Source organism: Blennius ocellaris (genome assembly GCF_963422515.1).
Source record: "Blennius ocellaris genome assembly, chromosome: 19".
Lineage (NCBI taxonomy): Eukaryota > Metazoa > Chordata > Actinopteri > Blenniiformes > Blenniidae > Blennius > Blennius ocellaris.
This window is the reverse complement of record NC_137668.1, coordinates 10,347,136-10,371,643: the sequence shown is the minus strand read 5'-3', so window position 1 is coordinate 10,371,643 and position 24,508 is coordinate 10,347,136. Positions and strand designations below refer to the sequence as shown.

The following is a 24,508-nucleotide window of genomic DNA, read 5'->3' as shown; positions in this document are numbered from 1 at the left end:
ATTAAAAACAAAAAGCAAAGCATAGACATAGTTGATTGTTTACACACATACATAATTTAAGTTGCATTTAAAGAAAAGGATTAAAGGACAGAGTGGCATCCAATAATGTATGCTTGAAAATGTATAATATTCAGAGGGAAAGGTTGAAATCAGACTGACAGTAGTCGACTTAACACCTGTTAAAAGATTTTATTTATTTGCACTGACTTCAAAAAGTCACACAAACTCATTTTAGATTATTTCTCAATAAAGTGAATAGGGTTAAAAATACTTAATTTTCAAAGACAAAGAAAGGAGGAGGGGCATTCTCATTAGCATTTAATTGCATTGTCAGGAGCAGACATTTGCAGAATTTATGAATTGTTACTTCCTGGTTATTTGCATGGATTTAACAGGTGTAATCATCTCTACCTGAAGTCAAACTGGGTTCTGATTGAAATCAGTTCAAACTCAGATTGAAACCTGTTTCAAAGAGGATAAGTCATGTACTGACTGAGTGCTTCCTTTTTATGGCAATAATTATGGACTGTAGTTTGTGTCTTGGTGTGTAATTGTTTCTCCTTTGCAAATATATTTGAGTATTTGTTGCTGAGGCGTTTGTAAGTTAAAGCCCGGCTCAGGATGAGGCATTACAAATCTGCTTCCAAAGTGTAAATGCTAAATATATATATACTCTGGACCACTAAAAACTACAAACACACAAATACAGTGGTGTGTTTATGTTATGTATAGTATTACAAAAGCTCTTTTTCTCACTAAAAATAATGTAGAATTATTGATTCACATAAAGAGACCCATAGGTGGCGCTCTAATTCATATACAGAGAGGGAGGAAACCTGTAGATTGCAGTGTAAAGCATCAGTGTGTGGTACACTCTGGTAAAGGTAGATTAAATAGCATGCTACTAATAGACATGACAATTCTGAATACAATTGAATAGAATAGAATAGACGCACACGCGCCTGCGTTTGTGCGTGCGGCCGCGTGCTGCGAAAACCACCTGTTGTTGTTTCTTTTGAAGGAGGTAAACACCGGTGTCCCCTCGTGCCTGCTTCCATGTGACACCGCTTGCAGCGCGCCCGCGCGCACGCGGATGTTGTTGTTGTTGTTGTTGCATGAAACGCGTCTACTGCGCTGCCGCACCGCACGCACACTTTAATCCGTCACAGCAGAGCGAGATTTTACGTCCTTTACGCATCTCTGCGCTCTTTTTTTTTCTCTCCGTCACGCAGCGGAGCGAGAGAGAAAAAACACCCTAAAGTCCGAGTTTGTGGAGCGGGAGACCTGTTGCATGCAGTGACTGCACTGAAAACACGCGGAAAGGGTAAGAAACGACTTGTTTGTTGACTTTTTAAACAGTTGTCCTCACTGTCTGGAGTTGTTGTGTATGAGTTTGACTTATGGCGGATTGACAGCGTCGTATTGAGTCTTTTCCAAACTGGGCGGAGACACAGTGGATTACAGAGAAATATCAGCTGAGGAAAGATCTGTATACAGTTATTAATACCAGGGCAAAGTCAGTTTTTAAAAAAATGCTTATATTTGCATGTTTTCTTTATAATCTTCTTTCCATTTATTGACTTGCAACTAATTCCATGCATTCCCAAATTAAACGCACGAATATGCGCAAATGATAACCAAGAGAAGAAGCAATAGATTATAATCACTTTAGTTTTGGTTTTGGTTTTCAATACTTTAAACATGACAGTAGCATATATGCATATGACATTATTCTCCTCTCAACCAGTCAATGAATAGGTCAGTAGTCTCATCCCACTGGATCCATTTACCAGCTGTGGACCCAACTATGAACTATGAACTCATTCACATCTCTTAAAAAAAAAATTCCTGCTGCAATATCCAGTAAACAGGCCATAATCAATATTCTTCATTTGTGGCTTGTCATTTATTTTTTAACTTCATTGCAAACAAACAAAAAATAAATAAATACTTGACTTGTGTTTAATTTGCTGAACGATCTGTTATTCCGTCTGCTGCAGTGTTTCTGCAGGACTTCGACAGCCTTCACTTATTACAAACTCATTCAGACATTACAACTTAACAAGGGAACAGGCTTTCAACACACAACAGTACGTTCCCAAACGAATAAACTGAGGTAACTGTTGTTTCTAATGTCTTCACTTGCTGAAATTTACCTTCTTGTGGGCTGATTTTTGGCCCCGGGGCCTTATGTTTGAGACCACTGGTTTAGTGCCCTACAACATCACATCTATTTTTCTTTTTTATATATTTTTTCCAATCATAATTGATCATTTAAATGTTGGTTCATTGTATGCATGATATACATGATTGTGTTGTATTCCTATAGTGTATTATATTGCACATATTATATCATTGAGTTATATGCATGTTTAATGATGGATCGCCTTGAAAATTGGTTGCTTTATCTCAAGGGGCTTTTCCCTTCAAACATTACATTAATCCAGTCATATTTTAGGCTATTGGTAGTTTTATGACAGCATTTTTTAGGTACTTCGATACAGTTTGCACCATGTGTTCTGTTCATTTTTAAGTCATAATGCATAGGCCAACAATCTAAGTTGACGTTTATCGCGCAGCCAGTAACTTTTTTATCTTTCTTTTAATCTGCATATGTTTCAAATAAACTGTCATAGTGTAATATTATATGCTGTATTGTTTGAGAAATGTTTGTATTTTGTCGGAGTAAATTGAATAAAACGCCTGCTTTTGCCAGTGTAATAAAGACCCTTGTGTAATTGAAGCTAATACTCTGAATACTTTTCCTTTCACAGTACTTTATTTGTAATTGAGTACAACAACACAAAGTGGGTTACAGCAGTCAGAAGATCACTGAATAGATGGATCCGTCATGACTAATTGGAGTACTTTTTCAACTCTGAAAGTAGTTAGTTACATTATATACTTTGTACTTCTTGAGATTTTTGTGTTTCATTCACTGCATTGCTGCCCTAAAATTCCACTTTTTTTTTCTTTTTTTTCTTCTCCATGTGTTGATGGGCACGTGTTGCATGAAGAATCATGGGTTCACTCACAGAATTCATGTGACGCAGGTATAGTCCAAACTGTATGAGGGACATTTGTCAAAATATCATTTGGCCCGAGTTACCAGCAGTTGTACTACGACTTGGCTCTCATTCATTTTGCCCTGGACAGCAGTCATTTTTCTGTTTAATTATTTCCTCTTTCGCTGCGCGCCACATTCGACAGTGATGGATAACAGGTTAAAAATGGACATTTTCTCCTCAGTTGGTGTATGTTGGATTGAGTCAGGCGTGCATGGCGTTCCTCCCTCAGACCAAAGGGCCTTGGAAAGATTCTGTTCCCCTCTGCTTTTCCCATTCCAAAATGATAGTTTGTCTTCATTTTTTCGCTTCTGGGTGGACGTTATTTCCATGATGTATAGCCCGAGCACATCGCCGAGACAGAAGTGTAGGTTATGTCAGAGATACGCCATGGCGATCACAGTGTTTTCAGAGAGCGAGGCCTTCTGCCAGTTCCCCAGGACTGAGTAAGCATCTCTCTTGACCCACTGTGGAACGACGGCGGTTCCTCCACTCTGTGTTTTTCTTTGTCTCGCAGAACAAATCGTCAAATACCAGTAGTAATGAGGAAGCTGCCATATTTATACACCTGGTTAAATGTTATTATGAGGTTACTGCTGAGTATTGAAGGACCAAAGAAAGAGCAAAGCTCATAACTGATTTTTTACCTTGTTCATCTGTCGCGTCCATATTTCTGATTGGATCTCAAGTACTAATGTAAACTGAATATTTAGCAAAAAGTAGTGTGAAGGGTCTGATGTAATTTCATCCTACATCATTTAAATATTCTGTTTTTTTGCACATTAAACCAAAGTGTAGACACTTTACCTCAGGGGTGTGAAACACATTTTTGTTCAGGGCCACCATAATAACCTTTACACTTTTAAGGTTTTCTCCGTTGTGACGCAGAGGGTTAGGAAATGTCTATGTTTTTGCAACTACTAATGAAAATTAGTCATTATAAAACCAGTTTTAATGAAACCTTCTGGTGCAAAATACAGTGAAATGTAAAAAAAACTAAACATTTATAGTTGTTGCATTATTCATATTTTTACAAAGTCACCCAACATTGTCGCTCGCTTTCATGCTGATCGGTTCTCAGTGTTGTATTGCGTCTCTTACTCTTTAAAACATTGCTCAAAACATCAGTGTTTACATTTTTCCAATTGACTTGGTGGTTTGGCGTCCAGATGAGAGCCTCTTGCAGGCCTGTTTCGGCCCACAGGCCTTATACTTGACACCCCTGCTATACATCTTTAATCAACCTTTTGATTATTTTCCCAGAGTGCTGTTTCTTCTGTGAAATATCAGAGTCCACTGAACGTGTCCATCTGGCTGACATTAGCCAATAAAACTCAGATTATCTCAATTTAGCACATAAAACGTGCGTTTTGTCTGTAAAATGTTCATTGTGACTTCTTCTTGGCAAGAAATCCTTCACTGTTGGAAAGTCTTTATGTTTTCCCTTCATATTGTGCCATATTTGTAAGGAGGATGCATTTGTGGGACGAACAGTAGTTTGACATTGGCAGAGAAGATTCAGATGATTTTAATGGATGGAGCCCTCGTGCTCACATTCTTACGTCCCCTCTTTGGGGTTGCCCTGCTGAAATATTGTCCACATTATGAAAAGTAAGGAATATTGTCAGAATCCGCGACTCTATAAATGACATATTTCCCTGTGATTTGTGCGCATCAGATTTTACAGCTCTTTAGTTTCCACAGGATGATCTCAGACTCTCTGAATCCTCTATTTTATAGACATATTTATTGACAATGTGGAATATCTTGTTTTATTCTGACCTTCCTCGCTGCGCTTTCGCGCCGTCACTGTTTGACCTGAGATGAAACAGCTGCAAGCCAAAGATTCAGAGTTCACAATTGAGTCCGTTTTTAAAAGTGCGGTTGCACAGCAGGAATACTGCAATGTATCATGTCTGCAGCAGTGAATAGAACAATTTTCGTTCACACATGTACCAGATTCCCTACCGTACTGTACATGTGCTTCACGTTTTCTTTAAGACTCGACTTCAGAGGAGGGTTCTCTGGTCTGCTCTCCTTATTTTTGAAGTTACATGCTCCTCCAATTACTGGGGCCATGCAGCCTCCCCTATGGTGTCCTTGGACAGCTCTTTCAGTGCCTGAAAATGTTGCGGACCATTAATTCTGGATTGTCTTCATGTGTTTGCATAATTTCCCCTTCGTAACAATTTTCTTTCCCCATTTTCTCAAGTCTGTGCTCTCCAGTTTATATGTTTCTCTTATACAAATATGTTTGAGTCTTCAAGAGATTTCAGTTTTATGACTCTTTTTTTTTTCTCCCTACACCACTGACAGTTGTTAAACTTTTACATCAGCCTGTTTTACGGCTTCCAGCCTGTCAGCTGTGTGCTGTACACAGCCTGCGTTTTACAGCCGGTGTGCTGGTGTCGCCGACTCAAACTCCTCACCTGCTAACATAAAGGTTTACACATGTATTCAATAATCAAATCTTCTGGAAATATCAGTCACAACCGCATCATATTTGTTACTTTTACCTTACCATACCTTAAATGTTTTGTAATTTCCTTCCGCTCCTTTTTTTTTTTTTTTTTTTATATCCAGTCAGACTAATTTGCTGTCAGGCAGGAGGTTGTTTTTGCAACTCAGGCAGACTCCAGAAATTAATTTATCCAAATAACCAAGTCCTCCTGGGCCATGGAGGTTGGGACACTGAAGTGGCCCTGGTAGGGCAAAGCCGTCTTTTGAAGTCTGGAATGTTTTGGCTGACTTAGAGCAGGCGACTGGAGAGGGGGGATCGTTTTCACTGACCCATGGGATTTTTAACCATTTTCATATACTGAGAACAAAACAAAGTGAGGAAAAATGTATGAGCTGATTTGCATTGACTTTGCTATCAAAGAACGAGAGGCGGGGACAAAAAACAACAACCTGAGCCTGAGTTAGAGGGGCAGTCGTTTTCTCTTTTGTGGATTTGTGCACGATGCAATTGATGGGGGTGTAATGTTTAACGAAAAAAATTTGTCGGTGTATCACTGATTTAATTCTGTTGCTGTCAAGCTAAAACCACTTCAGGACCTGACACACTGCAGAATGTGAGGCCTATTTTTGTCAAAAAAATAAATAAATCCAGACGTATGATTAAAACCTCATTATTAATGCATCATAATTGCTAATTAGATGGTAATTTCAAGTCAACATGAGCCCATATCAACAATCCAAACACTTCAATTATGCACTTTATTTGGATTAATACGCTCATTAGGCTCAGGCACACTGGTGTATAATTTGTTACGTCCACCATTAGAAAGTCACTGCAGTAGTAACATTAATAATATTATGTCCTATTTATATATTGGATCCTTTTAAAGACTTTAATTACAACACTGAAATGGCATGCTTTTATTAAACCAGCCTAAGGAAATGGAAGTGCAGGAAACCAGGCGGTCTTGAGTAACGGGCCACTTGAGTTTCCAGTGTAATAAATAATTCACAGGTCTTGTGTGATGAGCTGCTGAGGACAGAAATCCCTAATGACAGCTTTTTATAACCTATGACTCAGCGACCCATTATGCTTCTGACATCCCTACACAGACCACATCCCCTCTGCATGCTCGGTGCTTGCTCTTCTCTCACCCTCCACTGCTTCGCCTGATGCATTGACAAAAAGGAGTTATATTACCAAGTACTATACATACAGTCACTTAATGAAAGAAACTAAAATGGAAATCATGTTAGAATTGGATTATTGCAGATTGAATTTATTCCATCGATGCATTATTTTGAAATCTACATTTAATCTTGAGTTTGAAAGTGTTTATTTTGAATGCATCTTTTTCACATAAATGCAGGCTAATGCAATAAATAAAGTCTAGCAGCAAATGATCAATTCAATCAGTGTGTTTGTAATAATGTTGTTGCGTCTGTCTTGATCGTTGTCTGACGTTAATAGCGTTACTGAAAATGGGCAGATAGCATTGTCACCAGTATGTCTGGCTATTTCTTTAATGTGCCTTTGTCTCAGCTAATTTGCTCTGACTAATTTCTATTATTTCCTTCTTAAGGTACTTACAGGAAGAGGGAAGCACAACTCATTGTCTGTTGCTGCTGCTGTGCACGTGAGGTAAGAAAGTCCGGACAAATGTTCTCCACTGTCTATTTCATTTATAGATTTTAGACAAAAGACATGCCATTGTGGCGCTCTCTTTGATTATAGCTTAAACTCTGTGGTGTTTTGTTGTCCACTGTCAGACAACCATTGTCACGGTCGTGCAACCGCAGACAGTCCGAGCTCATCTTCTGATTTACAAAATCCACGACCAAAGCCTCTTTACACAGTGTGACTATGAGCTACAGCTCTTAACAACCAATAGAAATACAGCAGAGAATGACATGACGATCAAAACGACGCCAACACAGTCCTCAACGTGACAAGCTGGACCACGTCCACATTCTTCATCCACTTCCGTAACAAACTTTATCCATGTGAATGAATGCGATGAGATTCACTGTTTATTTCCTGAAGGCCCAGGTGGACAAAGTTACTGTTGGACCCCAGTTTCAGAAATCCTTGTCACAGTGGAGCAGGTAACAAACTTATAAGGCTGCTCACAATGCACAGTGTGTCACCGTTTTCTACCCGTTTCCCACTGTCATAAATTTTAGCAGGCTGTGAGCCAATTTGCTCAAATAAATACATTATTGGTTTCAGATGTTGCTGGAGGAGGAAAGTACTTTTGACCACATTTCCACCTCATATAATCTGCATTTACAATATTGAGTAAGAAACGTACATTTAAGATACATTTCCGACGATGATTTTCTGTGATGATTTTCCTTGCAATACACGTACTCGGTCACTGTTTGACCATCTGGTAGCAAGTTTTTTTTTTTTTTTTGGCCCAATTTGCCAACCCCTGCTTTTAAAGTGCAGTGGTTTTTGATTGGCATAATGACACCATACCCCCCTGAGGAAGGTCAGCGTGAGCAACATCTGGGTCCTTTGTGCAGTTTGAAACTCCCACAGTGAAAGGCAAGGCCTCATATGGTTTTGGTCGATATCATTATTGTTATCATTTCCAAGCCCCAGTTCTCCCTAAGAATAGGTGGTTAATTTTAGATGCACAAAAAGATCCAGTTACTCAGGCCTGCTCGTGGTTGTCCCCGGAGTTAGTGCGAGGAAATAAATCTGGTGGCCTTGATTAAGTACTTGACAATAGAGTTAGCACAGCCCTAGCAGTTTATAGTAACACAACGGACATGGGCAATTAGACCCACCGAGTAATTTACAGTACGGCTTGCAGGTGGTGACCCGGTACGAGCTTGGGACCACCGTAGAAACAAATTAGGTAGTATAAGCAGAGAGAGTAGCTGCTCTGTATGACTTCCAAATGAAGCAAAGCAATCAAAGATTAAAAAAAGCTTGACAGGTATTTCAGATTTGTTATGATTCTGTTTTTGTGAAAGCAATAACACATGGCACCGGGTTTTGTTGTCCCAAATTTTCTGGAGAATGAATGATCACTTTTATACGTTGTTGATCTTCTTACGTCAGCATGGACCGTTCTCCTCTCGCTGCTACCTATTAATTGTGAAATACTGTAGGTCTTGGCCATTTCATTTTACTGCTTCTTCCTGCTGAACTTGGTGTGAAAGGCTGCTGTTCTTAAATAGGTGTGTAAAAGCAAAAGCGGAGAAAGTTCCCCCAGCGCCAGCTCGCACCAGCATTATGTCATCAGAGTCAAAAAGGCACCGCTGGAATCGCTTGTTTCGCACATAATAGACACCTTAACACATTGGACCAATGGAGTTGGCTATATGGCTACTTCTCTTTTACTGTTTACGACAGACAGTGGCCGTCTTGACATGGAATTTTTATTTATTTTTGTTCAGATTGCAGACTCCACTTTATTCAGTTCAGAGTCTTGACTTGTCGTAGTGGATTATGGTCCCATTTACACGAAAATGTTTCAAGTGAAAACACATTGTTTTCCTGTCAGGAAAGGTTTGCCTTTACAGAGCAACGTTTTGAAAACAATGTACATTTACACAGAAATAACATCAATGGTGAAAACAATGTAGTGTCCATATTGAGCCTCTAGTTGGTGCTGTTGTTTGTTTTTGAAATTAACTCATTCATATGACAGACAACGAACTTGGAGTGCTATTCCGGGTGTCCCAGAAAGATATGTACTGGGAATCTTGTCACTCTGGAAGCAGCAATTGTTCAAATTCCATCTACTCACATGTGCATAAGAACTATTGATTATGGCCGTGGTGTGCACTTGCAGTAGCAGCGTTTCTGAAGATCACATGGTAAGGGAGTCGGAGCGTTTTCGAAAAATTCCACCTTGGGAGCCTTTAAAAAAAAAAAAAAGTTGCGTTTTCAGTGGCTCCAAGTACTGTCGTAATGAAACAGAAACCAAAAAAGCAATGAAAGTTTTCCGTTGTCATTTGAAAAATGTTGTTGTGTACACAGGGCCTATATGTAAAAGCAGGGTAAACCTTGGGTTGATTAACAGTCCATCACAGGCCAAACACAGAGAGACAGACCCAAACCAACACATGCGCCAGGAGAACATGTGAACTGAACACAAAAAGGCCCCCAAACCAACTCAAAGCAAGCCTGCAAACCTCTCATCCTAAAATACAAAACATTCGGTGTCCAAGGTTTGTTAGATTTTCTCTACTCTACAGGCAGAAGCCTCACTTCAGGCTTTACGACGTAGCACTCCCTGTCCGCGGCTTAGCGGCCTTGTGCACAGGTCAGCTACTGGACTGCAGAGTGGCAGGACCCTTGGAATAACTGATCCCCACTGTCAGCGCACTGGTCTTAGCGTGGGGTGATTTCATCAAGGCCACCACAGTGTAGTGGTTTCTCTGGTCCCCATGATGGACCACTGCTGGGTTAGTTTCCTCAGCAAGCCTGTTCCATTTAGCAGGCTCTCTGCCCCAATGCACTTTCATCATGTGGTACTCCTGGTCGGTGTTCAATTTGTCATCTGGGTCAGATTCACAGGTTACGTTTATATTTGGTTATTTCTTTATGTGAGGCTTCAGGGCTTCTTTAAGCAGAGTTTGCATGTCCTCCCTTTGCATGCAGGTTTTCTCCAGACAGTCCAAAGACGTGCATTTGAGGATTATGTGTCACTTTGATCGCCTGTAATTCTGTCACTCCGTTTGTCCCGTCATGCCAAATAGCAGATGACATGTTCAGGATGGATGCTACATTTATGCCAGTCTTAATAAGCAGAGGGCCTCACCAGACATTCGGACTGCGTGATATATCACTAATCTAGCGTGATCACATTATCAGCATTTGTAATTTTCATATCAGAAAACGGTGGCTGATAAATCATGTTTCAGTGCACTGCACATTCACTTTCTGCATGTCTACATATCTGGCCGATCAGACGGAGCCCTGCTGCACTAAATTATGTTGACAAAGGATTGTCTTTCACTTCATCATTTCAACATCACATCAGACCCTGTGACAACCGGGCAGAAGTAAAGAGCACACAAACAAAACGATTACCTCAAACAACAAAGTCAGCAAACTGCACAAGATTTAAAAAAACAAAACAAGTAAAACACACATAGTGTGGTTGATTTAGCTTAAAATTGGGTCCAAGATGAGGAAAAGCAGCATTATTTTTAAGTACAAATCCCAAAGTACAAAATTATTAACATCATGTTTGTTTATTAGAAGTCATATTACAACTTTGACTTGTATTAAGCAGGACAAATAGGCAGAAACTACACTTGAGAGCAGATTACATAGATAAAGTAGATTCTCCCAAATCACACATTATTTTAAAGAACTCATAGCTTATAGATGCTTGTAAATTAGAATGAATGTTAAGTGAATGTCTATAAAAGGTTCTACATATCTCCTACATTACTGAGTCACACGGTCCTCCAATTTAATGCATTTTGTCATTATTTTAATATTGTTACTTTGCGAGAATTGTGGACATTATTGGATATGTTCACTTGACCAATAACGGAATTAAAGTTTGTACGAATTAAAAACCGTTTCCTCCGCTTCTAGTTAGTCTAGTTTGCATTGACAGTGAAGGAATGTCACCAAAGCTTTTTTTTTTTTTTTTCCATGTATTTAATATCTAATCAGCACTTCTGATGCTGATGTTTAATCTTCCATTAGCCTTGAGGTGACATGTAACAGCATCAGCCGTGTTGTCTTGTTTGCCAATCAGAGGCAGGTTGAGTGACGGCCACAGAACAGCACATCTCTTATGTAAACCCTTTCTCCAGCGCCACGAAATTAGAGTGCCTGTTGCTACACACACTGCTGCCTCCTGCCCTGCTTCTGCACAAATGAGAAAGTAAAGCACTCTGGTTCAGAAGTTCACATTTTGGATGCATGCCGGAACTACTTAAAGCCGGTGACGTTTTTCAGGGAACAGGTGGTCAGAGTGACATAATTCTGGCTCACCGTTGTGATCCTTAGAAATTAGCCCCTGTTACTCTGCCAGAACGGTTATTACTCTGTCAATATGCATGAGTACGGGTTTATCCGACTTTTTATTAATATAAATAAATGGAGAGATAACATATTGACACTTGCACTTCCATTCAGCTGCTTGAATCTTCTTAAATATTCTCATGGAGATACAAATCACACGCACGCACACGCACTGTCATCTTTGACATGTCTCGAGGCTCGGCTGAGAAAGTTATTTATTCTCATCCACTGTCAACTACTGGCACATATGCGTTAGATAGGAATGCCATTCAGAATGCAGAAAATATATTTAGTTCTCGCCAACAGACAGCAAAAGGCACCAGTGGGTCTAGCCCCGGTGTGAGAACAGTTATTTCTGTCGCAGTATGGACTTTCAATTACTGTAATCTGCTGCTTCACTCCTTCAAGAACATCAGAGCGGATTAACTATTAACCCCCATCAACTGTGACGCCTTCTGGACAAATGTGGCAACAAGTAGCCACATTTTATTTTCATATACATTCTTGAAGGTTTTCTTCTCGGTTTTAGCAAATCATTGCTGACGTGGACATTAACGATAACGGAATGAAAAATCTGATCGCATGAAAGGGTTAATAGGACAGATTGAAGTTATTATTTTGAGATTCTTTGAGCCCATTAATAGGTAGACACTTATGGACAGTGGAAATACCCCACAGCTGCAGCTGGCTGTTGCTCCATCTGTGACCCTCAGAAAACACTCAAACTTCACTACCATTCAGACTTTGAGCCGTACGCACATGTGTCCAACAGACTCACACGCAGATCTGTGGTTTTCACTCGCAGTGTTGTCCATCATGCTGTTATGCCAGACGTGTGAATAAAGAATTAATTTTCAATCTGCCTGATTTGTTGCTGACATTCAGCGTCACATGCTAGTTGCTTGTAAGACCAAAGGTTCTGCATTGTTTTATTTGCGGCCGCCCTGTGAGGTCTGTGCTTATATTTAGAGAGGGTTTTTATCTAAAACTGGGCAAATCTATTGACAAAGCCAAGTGATTCAACGGGGATGAACTGAGAACAATGCCCAGATAAGTGAATTACCTACCGGGTAGGAACACACAGGGGTTTTGTCCTAAAGCTAGGCAACTGACAGGCCATCTGTTTGTATTAGGAAACAGTTGAGCAGCTCCTGCAAACACAACTTATCCTGTTTAATTGGTGCATAATTCCTGCAAAGTTGTCAAATGTGTCTGTTTTTCTTGCCCTGTGCAAACAGTACAGAGGAGTGTGAATGGCCATTGAGTGGTTAAGTGATGGCTTTTCTGGATGGCCAAAAAGTGGCAGGAACTGTGTAAACACTGGGGAGTCTTCGGTCAACAAAGTCGTATTGTTCTGTTTGGAGCAATCGGCCAGAGAATTCGCTTCAGTGGTTTGTCGCACATGCAACACGGGATCCATAGTCGCATGCGTCCAGTGAAAGATAGAGAATTGTTTGATATATATATATACTCTGTATGTATATATATATATATATATATGACAAAAATGCTATGCTAAAATGCATGCTTGAATAAACAGATTGCACATCGGTCAACTAAGTATAACAAAGGATCATTAAAGTTTTTTTTTTGTTAATACCTGTGTCCATCATGGAAAGATTGGATGAGTGGCCGCGAGCATGTATTTATATCTGATAGCATGGAGTTATGCGTGTTGATGGGGGAAGTGAACCAACATATCAGATAGTTGCAGCTAAAAATAACTCAATTTGGCCCCCAAAAATATACAACACGGTAGATAATCTGTCACGAATTTGGATAAAAACATCAAGAAATGAAGAAGCGATGGCAAGACCTGAAAAGAAGAACAAAAGAAGAACTATCCTCTAATAAATCTGATAGGTGGAATCAAGAAAATCATTTCAGCACAATAACGACATCAATCTTGTCTGAGCATATTTTCATTATTTTTTTAAATGTTTGGAATGCAATTATAGTCGGAAACGAATGCCTTCAAGCGTTACAAATCACATTTTGTTTGGTCAGTTAATTCACTGACATAAACATAGCTTGCGGCAGTTACTGTCAAGTTAGTAAATCAGCTTCCATTTGTGTTTGCACATCATATCTACTTTGCATGCATTTTTACAAACGTTTATTAGGTCTGGGCCTCGGGACAAAGTTGTACCACAAAACACAATTTCTAATCGTAGGGAAAATTACACTAATGTGGATTGGTTTTGGAAGCAACAACAAAACACACACCAGACATTGTTTTGGGGAAATGAAGCATTAAATTGTTTAGAATAGATCACAGTTCCTCCAAACCACTTACTGCTTCATTTGCACCCCAGCTATGCCAGAAAAACAACATTTTTTGATTCATTTAGGAAGCTACGGTCATTGCTTCCATAATAAATCTATTGTGGTAATTTGTGAAAGGAATGTTTTTTTTTTTTTTTTTTTTGCCTTCTGCAAATGATGCATAAAGCAGTGCAGCCGTTCTGGGATCCGCTGAGTGTTAATGGGGTGCGAAGCAACGACTTCTGCAATCAGACAACTGTTTGGCCCTAAATGTGCAGTGACACTTCACCACAGTGAACCAGCTGAAGGAAGGAAGCTATCCATTTGTCATGATATATAATGATTGATGCCCCAGCTGACTGAGACGACGGCATTCCTGAATGGGTTCATTGTTATTAATGGAGTGCAATGGAAAATAGAGAAAATCTTACCACTTTGCTGGTAAAAGTTTTGAATATTGCTGCACACAATTGTTGTAGTGACCAATAAAAATGGATCATCTTTCATGCTTTTAATTAAATGTATTGAATAACTTTCACTGACACTCTGTTGGTGTCTGTTGCTCTGCATTAATGAAGTAATTCACTAAAGATAAGGTAAGTGAGCAAGATGTTTTGCAGATTTCACATGATATAGAAATATGGATCATAGGAATGTAATTCCACACACGCAGCATTTGTTTCCTTCACATCTATCTCCGCTCAAACTTTGGAACAAAATCCAGCAGTGTGGACTAAAATAATCACAGATAAATTCCTCCGCCTGGTCTCTGATTTGCAGCCGTGAGCCAACAATACCTTCACCTTCTCTCTGTGCTCAAACTTTTTAAATGTCCTGGAGGAGTTCTTGTTTGAGTCCCAAACCTACCGAGATCTCTAATGAAGGCTCTACCTTCCAGGCAAGCATATTTCTCCAAATGACAGTAATTTACATATGATGTATTTAGAGAAGAAGAGGGCAGGCTAATTCTATTTGGAGATTTTCCTTTGTTTTAGGAGTCATTAGCAGCTCGCTCAAATCTAATTTTTACAATTTCATCAGGCCATCTTGGAAAGCCTCTGTGAGCTCATCAGAGAGGAGCATTTATTGCTAAGTGTTCTCTATTGCATTAGCACACAATAAAGCGGCCAGGGACTGCTACAGACGTTTATGTGGAATCCAGTTAACACTCTGCCAATTCGTTTTTTATTGGGACACAATCAATTTTTATTCATTTTAAAGCCAGAATGCTTTCTTTCATTGTGTTCCAACCCCAGCTTATTATGCCCTAAACTAATTACTCAGTTGTTTTCACAAAATGCTAATGTTTATGTTGAAGATTTCCTCTTAGAAATAGAGGCCTGATGTGCATATGCATACACTTCCAGGTCACTTTAACCGTCATAATTGCAGTCATTTAATTTGTAGAAGTGCGGCAATAATAGTGAGGTTTTAATAACATAAATTTAAAGAATTACAATGTGACATGCCAAACCTTGCTTTTTCAGTGAGCACTGAGTCAGTCAATTATAACTTAGAGAAAACAAAAAAGGCAATCCTCAAGTAGTCAAAGCAGTTAAACTGTCAAGAGATGTTTTGCAAAGCAGTGTCATTGTCCAAGCATTTTTGAAAAAGGGAACAATGTGAATGCACATTTTGACTTTATTCTCACCAAAACTTCCTTGTTCCTTTTTCTCAATTGTTTTGTTATAAAAGTGGCTCAGTGTGTTATCTCACTAGTGGAAGTGCCGGTTTTCAGTGTAGAACTAATATTTAAATACTGAAATCCACCCTTGATTCGGCCTATTCTGGGAACATTTGATCTACATGCTTGTTTGCTACCATAACGGACAACATTGTGTTTTGGAGCCCTGCTGTTTGCATGTAAATTGCAGTTGTACACACGAATCTTATAAATGCTGTTTAAAATGTTTGTGGATGAGCCAGCACTGCCTGAAATGATCCCATCTGCAGATGCTACATTTGGTAGTTTTGCTATTTACCGTTACTGTTTGTTTGGAGGGCTGAAGGCTCTGCTCGCGTGGTGGAGATGTGGCTTAAAGTTATCTCAGTGCGAGTTATATGAGTGCATCCTCACTGCGAAGTAATAATTAGAGTGCTTAAGTGCTCCTGGAGAGAAGACAAACCTCGATTCCTCTCCATCTCTTCAGCCCCTCCTCTTCTTCACCAAGAAAGTCTTTAATGGCTCCCATTTGACTCTGATATCCTTTATTGTTTGGTATCAGATGAACACCTTGTACCCTTCACCACTCGCACTGAATCACATTGGACCTGAAGTGTAATGTAGGCATGAACTCTTGCTCTTTGTCTTCCTCATCTTCATCAACCTCCAGCGCGCCGTTGCTTTCCCATCAGTGAAATGCACGAGCATCCTGGAGCTGGTATTGCATTTCAATATGCACAAACAGAGAATATTCATAGCCGTATCCTCAAATGACATTAAGTGACATTGCTCGGTGTACTCTGAATGTGTGTGTGCTTGCGAGAGTGCACAGTTTCCGCACACGCTGTGTGCGTGTGCGTGTGTGTGCTGATATTTTTCTATCGCAGTTTTGGGATTTGTTTTGCAGAGGGCTCTGGAATGCTTTCAGCACATTGACGAGATGACAAGTTATCATTGATCTGTCCTTACTTAGTGGGATCCATTAAATAATGTATGTGCTCCTGTGCATTACCATTGCACTCTGCTGTCCTCGACCCATTAGAGGAGTAGGGCACGGGGCGCTAGTGGCTCAGGGCCCTCAGAGGTCCTTGAGCTCTTCATTTAATTAAATTATCCTATAATGAAAACTCCCATAATGAGATTAATTTTAATTATTTACCAGTGGCCGATTTGAGGGAGCGGCTGCATTAATAATGGATGAATGGGCTAAACATTTTTCAATTCATCACCTTTTCCTTTTGTTAAAGGTGCAATTTATTAAGTGCTCTGCAGCTGCTGAAGCTACGGCGGGTGGAGATGTGGACAGCCAGGCTCAGGGGTCAGTCCAGCCGCTGAAATACTTCACTGTCCTTCCATAATGGCTAATTTTATTGCTGAAGCAACAAACTTCTCAGGCTCGTGTGGTATTATGCATTCTCCCAGGCATAAATTACTTTTTTTCTTTGTCAAGACTACAGTATGGTCCTCTTTACTTTCTTAAAGCTTGATGAGTTTTATATTAATACCTAAGGCAATAATCCCAATGATGCCAGCAATTCTCCGTTGATGTTTGTATACTTCCATCAGATTGGCATGTTGATTCCCCTTGTGTGAGCACATTAGAAGACTTTGGTGTCTGGCCAAGAGAAAAAGGGGAAGATTGTCCACCGTCACACTGTGTGAAACTGTAATTAGCTGCCTTGGTTAATGTGCTTATTTGAGTTCTCAGGCAGCAGAGATAGCAGCACAGTTGAGATCTGCAAGACGATACGCCGTTGAAAACAATTACCTTTTGTGATTTAAATGAGCGCATTTCACATCATAAGTTCTGTATCAAGAAACATATATGCAGACAGAAGTGACTCGAGGTAGGAGACAAGAATGTCATTGGGACGGTGAGCTGGGTGCATTTATCAGGCCTTCATCAATAGTTGATTAATAATTCAGCCCGAGTCTGGGGCTTCTTTAGGGCAGGGTTTCAGCTAGCTTGTAATTTTGTAAATTGCATTGTCATCATGCAATGGATGGGTCAGGCTCCTCTGAGTGTCACAGCTGTGAATCTTGTGTGGCCCCTGGCTTTTTAGAAAGAGGTGCAGCAAGAGTTCAAACCAGATGTGGTGCTATTAAAGTCTGATATTCACAGAAAATGTGCAGTGAGTGAAAGATGTTGACATAATAAACACACAGAGAAACGGCGACATTGAAAACAATTTTCATAGTGTGGGGTGGTGGCTTTTCTTTTATTGAGAATAAATCATGACAAGAAAATAGTGGAAAAAAAAAAGTTATTTTTTATTAAAACTTGTATCTTTAAAAGTGGATTGATCATAAGTGAAATGGAGCCAAAATACCACTTATAAAAAAAAGAAGCTTCAGTTAATTTTCTTAAAGTCTCATTTATGCTTGATGTTGTATGCATACAGATATTTCCATCGTTCCTGCTTTTGTTTGCCTTGTTGAAGCTAACGGATATGGACAACTCTTGCAGTACCACAGGCGACCACTGGTTCAGAGCTAAAATCAGAAGTGAACAACAATTGACGTGAAGCTCAAGGTGTTTAACTTTAACTAGCCTGCAACATTTCTTAGGCCCCGTTTACATATTTCAAATGAAAACGCATCGTATTTGCACAGCAGCATTTTTCAGAAAAGTTGTTTAATTCCATCTCTATTTTAGACGGAGTTGAAGCATTTTCGTAAAGTTCTACTTTGGGAGATGTTTTTAATAAGTTGTCCAATAAATGGACACCCAAAATGGAAAGAAAATATTTTGCTATTACTTTAAAACAGTGTATAAATTGGGCCTTAATATTAATGAGTTCCTGTTTTTCCACTTTTGCTCATTTGCCTAAAAACAAAGTTTCTTCTTCTTAGTTTTTGTACAGTGTGTTAATTTTAGAGTTGCGCCCTCTGCTGGATTGAATGCTAAATGCTTAATCCAATGCACAGCCATTCAAATGCAATGACGCTGCACCACTTAAATCTCTATACTTATGTAAAGGTGACAGTTTCATACTGGGAAAACAAAGAGTTGGAGGCTCATCCTATAATCTTGATCACATTATTTCTGTACTATTCAAATATGGCTACTGTCAATGAGTCAATTTTCAGAAATGTACCTCTCGTCAAGCCACCAGCCCCATCCGTTGTCAGACTTCCCCGACATACTTCTCCCAGCTTACAGGAAACAAACAGGCGTTTCTTCCTATTGTGACTTGTTCAAGGTGCCCTGGCCCAGGTGCAGCAGGAGCAGAGCAGTCCAGTGAATGAGCAAACCCCTCAATTACCCCGAGCCTGCTCTCTGATAACTCCCATTCAGCCAAATAGGCCCTCTAATTGCCCCAACCAGTATTACCTGTTCCGCATCCCAAAGTACACTATTCTTCCTCATTGTTACCTTGGCAACTGGAAGTTTTCGTGACCTATAAAAAGTTGCTCCTCCTGTAACTGATCTGAGGCCATGTGGCTGTTTGTTTCCATGGTAGGCTGCTTAGCTATTTATAGGTCTATCTAGCTGCTGGTAGTAGACGCAAAAAGCGTCACTAACAATTTTATTCATGTGTCTAAACGAACAAAAGTAGACTGAGAATCCTCCAGAGACTTGCCTGGATGTTTTGAGAACATAAAAACACCTGGAACATCAGCAATCGAGTCATAAAGCCAAGAGGAAGAAGACTTCACACTCGTTTTCCCCCGTTCTTCCCACCATCTGCTTATTCAAGGCAGAATGAGATCCTTGTAACAAAATGCAGTGTTTATTTTGGAATCAGAGTCAATGCCCTGGACAACCGGAATTTCTTTGTTGTGGTTTTACCAGAGAAGTGAAAACCTGCTGGTATTGACGAGTCATACATGCATCATCAGAGGTCCCGAGTAGTTCACCACTCCCCCCCCCCTCACTGCGTATGACTATCAAAAGGTTAATCTGGAAACCCTTCATATTGAAGTGATAATTTATCTCTGATTCACAGGCTTGAAAAGGTATATGAATTATCAAAAGTGTCAAGTATAGAGTTCATGAAGACTTCTCCCTGAAGGCAATTGGCAGCTCCAGTTTCAAAATCTGTCTCTCACCTTTAAAGCTGCACCCACTGTCTGTATCCAAAGAGAAATGAAGAACAATATGATGAGATTTTTACTTTTCTAAACCCTTTTTGTGAGTATTTGTGTCCACATGTAAAAACATATGCATATATTGCAAATATAGGCATAGCGTTGCATCGCAATTATTTTCTATTATTTTCATTCAAATTGTGAAATATTGATGTATTTTAGCTTTACTGCTCCCAAATTGAAACATTTAAAGTCTTTTTGGTTTCTTTCTTTACGGTTGTTGCTTACAAGTTGCATAAACCCCAAATACAGTACATTATATTTCAGAAGATCACATGATTTTCCTTTTTTTTAAGAACAGGGGCCAATTAGCACAATGCTTGAAAATCTTTCACTGAGAAACAACTGACTAAACAATCAAACCTTAAGTTGTAATATTTTGAGATAAACCTTTACTATTTTTTGATGGCAAAATGTAGATGCAGTTAGAAACTCTGGAGCAGAATAAGATTTAAAGAGGCTCCACAATAGATAGAATGAGATGGGCTTTTCAAAGAGGTGAGATGTCAATAGGAATTTATTTAGTTTATGGCCTCAATACATTACCTGAGCTTGCAATCAACCATTCCTATCTTTAAAGCGTTTAATGCTCACAAGTCTGACTTGTCCACACATTTTGAGCTCCGTGTCCACTCATAACGCATTACTTTGGTTCCTTGTCTCCCACAGTTCGCCTGTTTCTTCCCAATTTGAGGATCTTCCTTTTGTGTTTTAAAAGAAAAAGTGGACTCTGTTAGCATCAGATATTGCCTTCAAGATTTCTTTCAAGACACAAACTGATCTTTTATCATTCTTTTCTTTTTGCTCTTTATTTTTTTTACTGAAATTATACTGTAACCGCAGAGCCTAAGGTCATATGTATCACATGAATAATACTATCAGGAAAATTTGTCAAATACTATAACACTGTTTTCCTTCAACTCTGTCCTGTTCAAATGAGATGAAAATTTTTTCGCCCAAGCACAAAGAAAGTGTTCTCTAAAGACTGCATTGCAAATTCAGTTTCCTCACAGAGGAAGTCGCCTCGCTGCTGAGCCACTGCTGCTCTCAGCACATCAAGAGGAGACAAACACAGCCTATTATTGAGTCCTTTTGGTGACTTTCATCGTAATGTATTTGATGGGGAGGAACTGCATTAAGAGGTCTGTGTGTGTGTGTGTGTGTGTGGGGGGGGGGGGGGGTTGATATAATATTACAACTTTAGATGTTGTTAGTGCAGCAGAAAAAGGAAAAACAATGAAAGTAATGAATTTTGAGATTTTACAGTTTTACAAGTTGAATAAAAATGTATGAATTACATATTAATCTACTCTTGTGTTATCCACTAAATCAAAGTGCAAACATTAGGAGTTGTAGAAAGTTATGGACTATTAAAATTGTCATTTTACTGGTGTGGCCAAATTGGGCTGTATGTGGCCCCTAAACTAAAATGAGTGTTAAATCTTATTTTACAATGGTTATAACTGTAGTAATAATCTTTCCACAATGTTTCCAAATGGAGCAATTATACTTTTCTATTAGATTAAATGTAAGAAATATCTTATTCTACAATGCTTTCAAATGTAGCAAATGTATTGCTGTAGAACGTTTGAAGTTCTCTTTGTATTGTTGTTTACAAATTCAAGAAGTTACGTCTTGGTTCATAGCAGTTCCTCCGAGACTCTCAGCCTCAGCCCCGTTTTAGTTTATGTAAAATAGGTCGGACAGGCCTTCCTGCCCCCTGGATGTCGGTCGTGCAGCAGTAGTGCTCATGGAGAAACAACAAATGAAAGGCTGTCTCCCTGACTCACGGTGGCTGCAGCAACAAGTACCAGGCCCATACACAGAAGTCACCCAGAAATACTTTGGAGTACTGTATTAGCATTTGCCTCAAGTTCCAGTGTGTGGGATTTCCATCTCCTGGCAGAAATTGTGTGTAGTATTTCAAATCGTTGCACCATTAGTTACTTGTAACTATTAATAACTGAGTTCATCATATTCAGAATAAGCAGGGCCTCATCTATTTGGAGCTGAGAAATATTGGTTTGAGAGAGGACTTTTTCTTCTTTTCTAGTTTGCTAAAAATTTCACTTGAACGTGGCAATGATGGGTTCAGGTTTAATTAGGTAGAAGTCAACATCCTCGTAGATGAAATGCTACTAAATCTGAATATGTTGGACGCATCTTCAAGCTGCTAGTATGTCACACTGTCTTCAAGGCTTTGGAAATTGTGCAGCTCAGCATGTTGCCTGCTGTTGTCAAAAAATATGTGAGTGGGGCCTTCATAATCCTTCAGCTTCAGCTTTTTTAGAGTGCACATGCACGAGGAGGCGGGGTGGACTGATAAGCCCAGCTGTTGGGTCTGTCCAGGAGTTAAAAATTACTGAAAGCCGGTGTCCAATAGCACTACCCATTCATCACTGCAAATGCCCGAGATGCGATTACTCGCACTTCATTCTTTGAAAGCAAATGGAAATGTAGGTTAATGTGTGGTCTGTAATGTTTATGATGATTTCTTTTCTATTTTTTTGGAGAGGGGATCGGTGTAAATATCCTGGCTCTTGCACTGCTTCTGGCACTATTGACTGTAAAAATGTGCTTTCACATATTTAGTCTTTGAGCAGAATGGCAAGAACCCAACTTAAGTGTCTTTTATCTGGCCAATTCAAACAGACGTTTGACCCCGGACATTTGCCTAATGTGTTTTTGTTAGTGGACTCCTGGCTTCACAAATGTCACAGTGGCTGGACGAGAGGGAGACGGGAGGGAGACGGGAGGGAGACGGGGACTCAGCCCGAGGGGGTGGGGTTACGAGGCAGCAGTTATGTCTCTAACCTCTGCATTTTGCACTCTAACCAGTTGGGAGTTGGTGGTGTGGTTAACATAAGCTTCAGAGATGGGCCCCTCCCCTCTTTGCAGGGCAGACGCGCTGCAAGACGGCCGACGAGCAGCTCCGGCCCCCACGGCTCTGCTGACCTGGGCAGCTGTGGAGAGAGATGGGGAGTGCCACATTTCTGGCCGCCTGGGCTGCACAAGTCAGAAGGCAGTCCAAGACAGTTGGAACGGCCCTGACAAATGCTGCCATTAGGAGTGCTGAAAATGTATTACTAACATATTGGTATTTTAGGTGCAGCTGATTTAGATTTAGTGGCGTTGTTCGTGAGGGGCTATCTTTAAACCAGCATGCAATATTACCGCGTGTGCAGGAAAATGCTGATGTTGGATGTTTTTCTTCTTCTTTTTTTTTAAATAAAAATTGCATTCAGTCATTATCATAGTATGTTTGATTGAAAGCCTTTGAGGCTTTATTGATAAACTGATCTCACTGCTTAATAAGTGCACACTATTGAAATATTCAGTACATAACATACACTGATTTTCATGTAAAACCACTTAAGGTCAAGTTCAGTGCAAAAATTTCCCGTCATAAATTCAACACATGAATCACTAAAATGGAGTTTTAATTGACTTTGATCTTTAAATCTTTCCCTCTCGCTCTGTTATTTCAGCTTAAAAAAATTGAAACGTCACCAAACCACACGGTCCTTCACTCAGATATACAAAGTCAAAAGCCAAAAACCTTCCTTCATCAATTTTCCGATTCTGTTTACCTCGTACAAAGACATACTGAGCCTAGCCAGCTTCTAAAGAGGACGTTTATACCAAACAAACCACTTCGAAAGGACTTATAAAGAAGGATTTAGTCTTGCTAATTTCTTTATCTTTCAACGCGATATATACTGTGTGTGTAATGGCTGCGGTGATACTTTCAGCCATATTGAGCTCTCCATCTGAGTAATAGGTCTCTGAAGTGTGCTTGTTTGGCTTCTTTTGGGGCCATTGGAGAGCAATAAAGAATCTGTCTGAGGATTTTCAGGGTCCTCATAGACTTTCCCCAGGTGTGCTTCACTGGTCATAAAGTACACTTGTCTCTCACGGTATATTCGCGGACAAATGTGTCCTCGGAGAGTTTTTAACTTCTCACTAGTTAGCATACACTGTGACAACTACAATATATGGTAATTGTTTTGTAAAGTCTGCTGTAAAAGTGTGGGTTTGGTATGTTATGTGAAAAAAAAAATGGATATTTCACTTAATTCAAAACATGCTTTTGTTTTATTTGGAAGTAAAGTGGCTGCAACAATAAGGTCACTCGGTGAATTTAAGTTTGTGACGTCGACTGAGGTTAACCATTTCCCTTGTTCCTCTCTTTCGGCGGAGGAAAGCGCCGACATATCTTCCTGTTGAGGTATGCCAAGTTTACTTTTATCACTGCTCTCTGCGAGGCCGGCCAACCCCGTGTTTGTTTATGAGGAACTCAGGCTTCACTCGGAACTTTCATTCACCACTTGAAAGCACTTGACTCGCTACTAATTTACCTTGAGGGACTTCAAAATTATCTGTCTGCACCGTCAAGATCTTTTTTTGTGGCGACAACTTATCATCATCAAAGATTCTCTGTGGAGTTTAATGAAAGCCCGGTACATGGCTAAATGGCATATTGTGTATGCTTGAATGCTACATGCAGGGAAACGTCTTGAAATCAAGGTAACATGTTTGCTGCCGTCAAACTGGTGTTGCTTACATTTAGTTTTTGCTTTGGTTGTGTCTTTGGAGCCTTGCAGGTTTCTTTTAAGTTATTATTACAGAGTTCGCATAAAAAACACAAGCCGAGGTGGAACGGTGTTGAAAATGAGCTTGAATTTCTTTTGGTCATCAGATTAGCTTGGCCGTCTCGAACATAAACCGATCATCCATAACATTAAGACCACCGACAGATGAAGTTATTAATATATATGGTGATTAAGTTTTTACCGTGGCACCTGTTAGTGGGTGGGATATATTAAGCAGCAAGTGAAGATTTTGTCCTGAGAAGTTAATGTGCTAAAAACAATCAATTTTTGTAAAATGCGTCTTTAGTCTGCCGTGGTTCATATCGATCAAAAGTGGTCCAAAGAAGGAAAAGTGGTCGATCCAGCG

At 39.8% G+C, this 24,508-nt stretch overlaps 1 protein-coding gene across 3 annotated transcripts in view; it reads left to right on the top strand.

Moving 5' to 3' along the window:
- The first annotated feature begins 957 nt into the window (after positions 1-957).
- Positions 958-24,508, top strand: part of eya1 (EYA transcriptional coactivator and phosphatase 1) — a 66,881-nt gene continuing 43,330 nt past the window's right edge. For 2 of the 3 annotated variants that reach the window (XM_080514984.1, XM_080514983.1), the window contains exons 1-2: positions 1,174-1,324; positions 7,109-7,167. The gene's annotated coding sequence lies outside the window, so the exon portion shown is untranslated. Of the gene's footprint in view, positions 1,025-1,173; positions 1,325-7,108; positions 7,168-24,508 lie in introns of those variants that run through there. The other variant, XM_080514979.1, reaches the window with a different exon arrangement.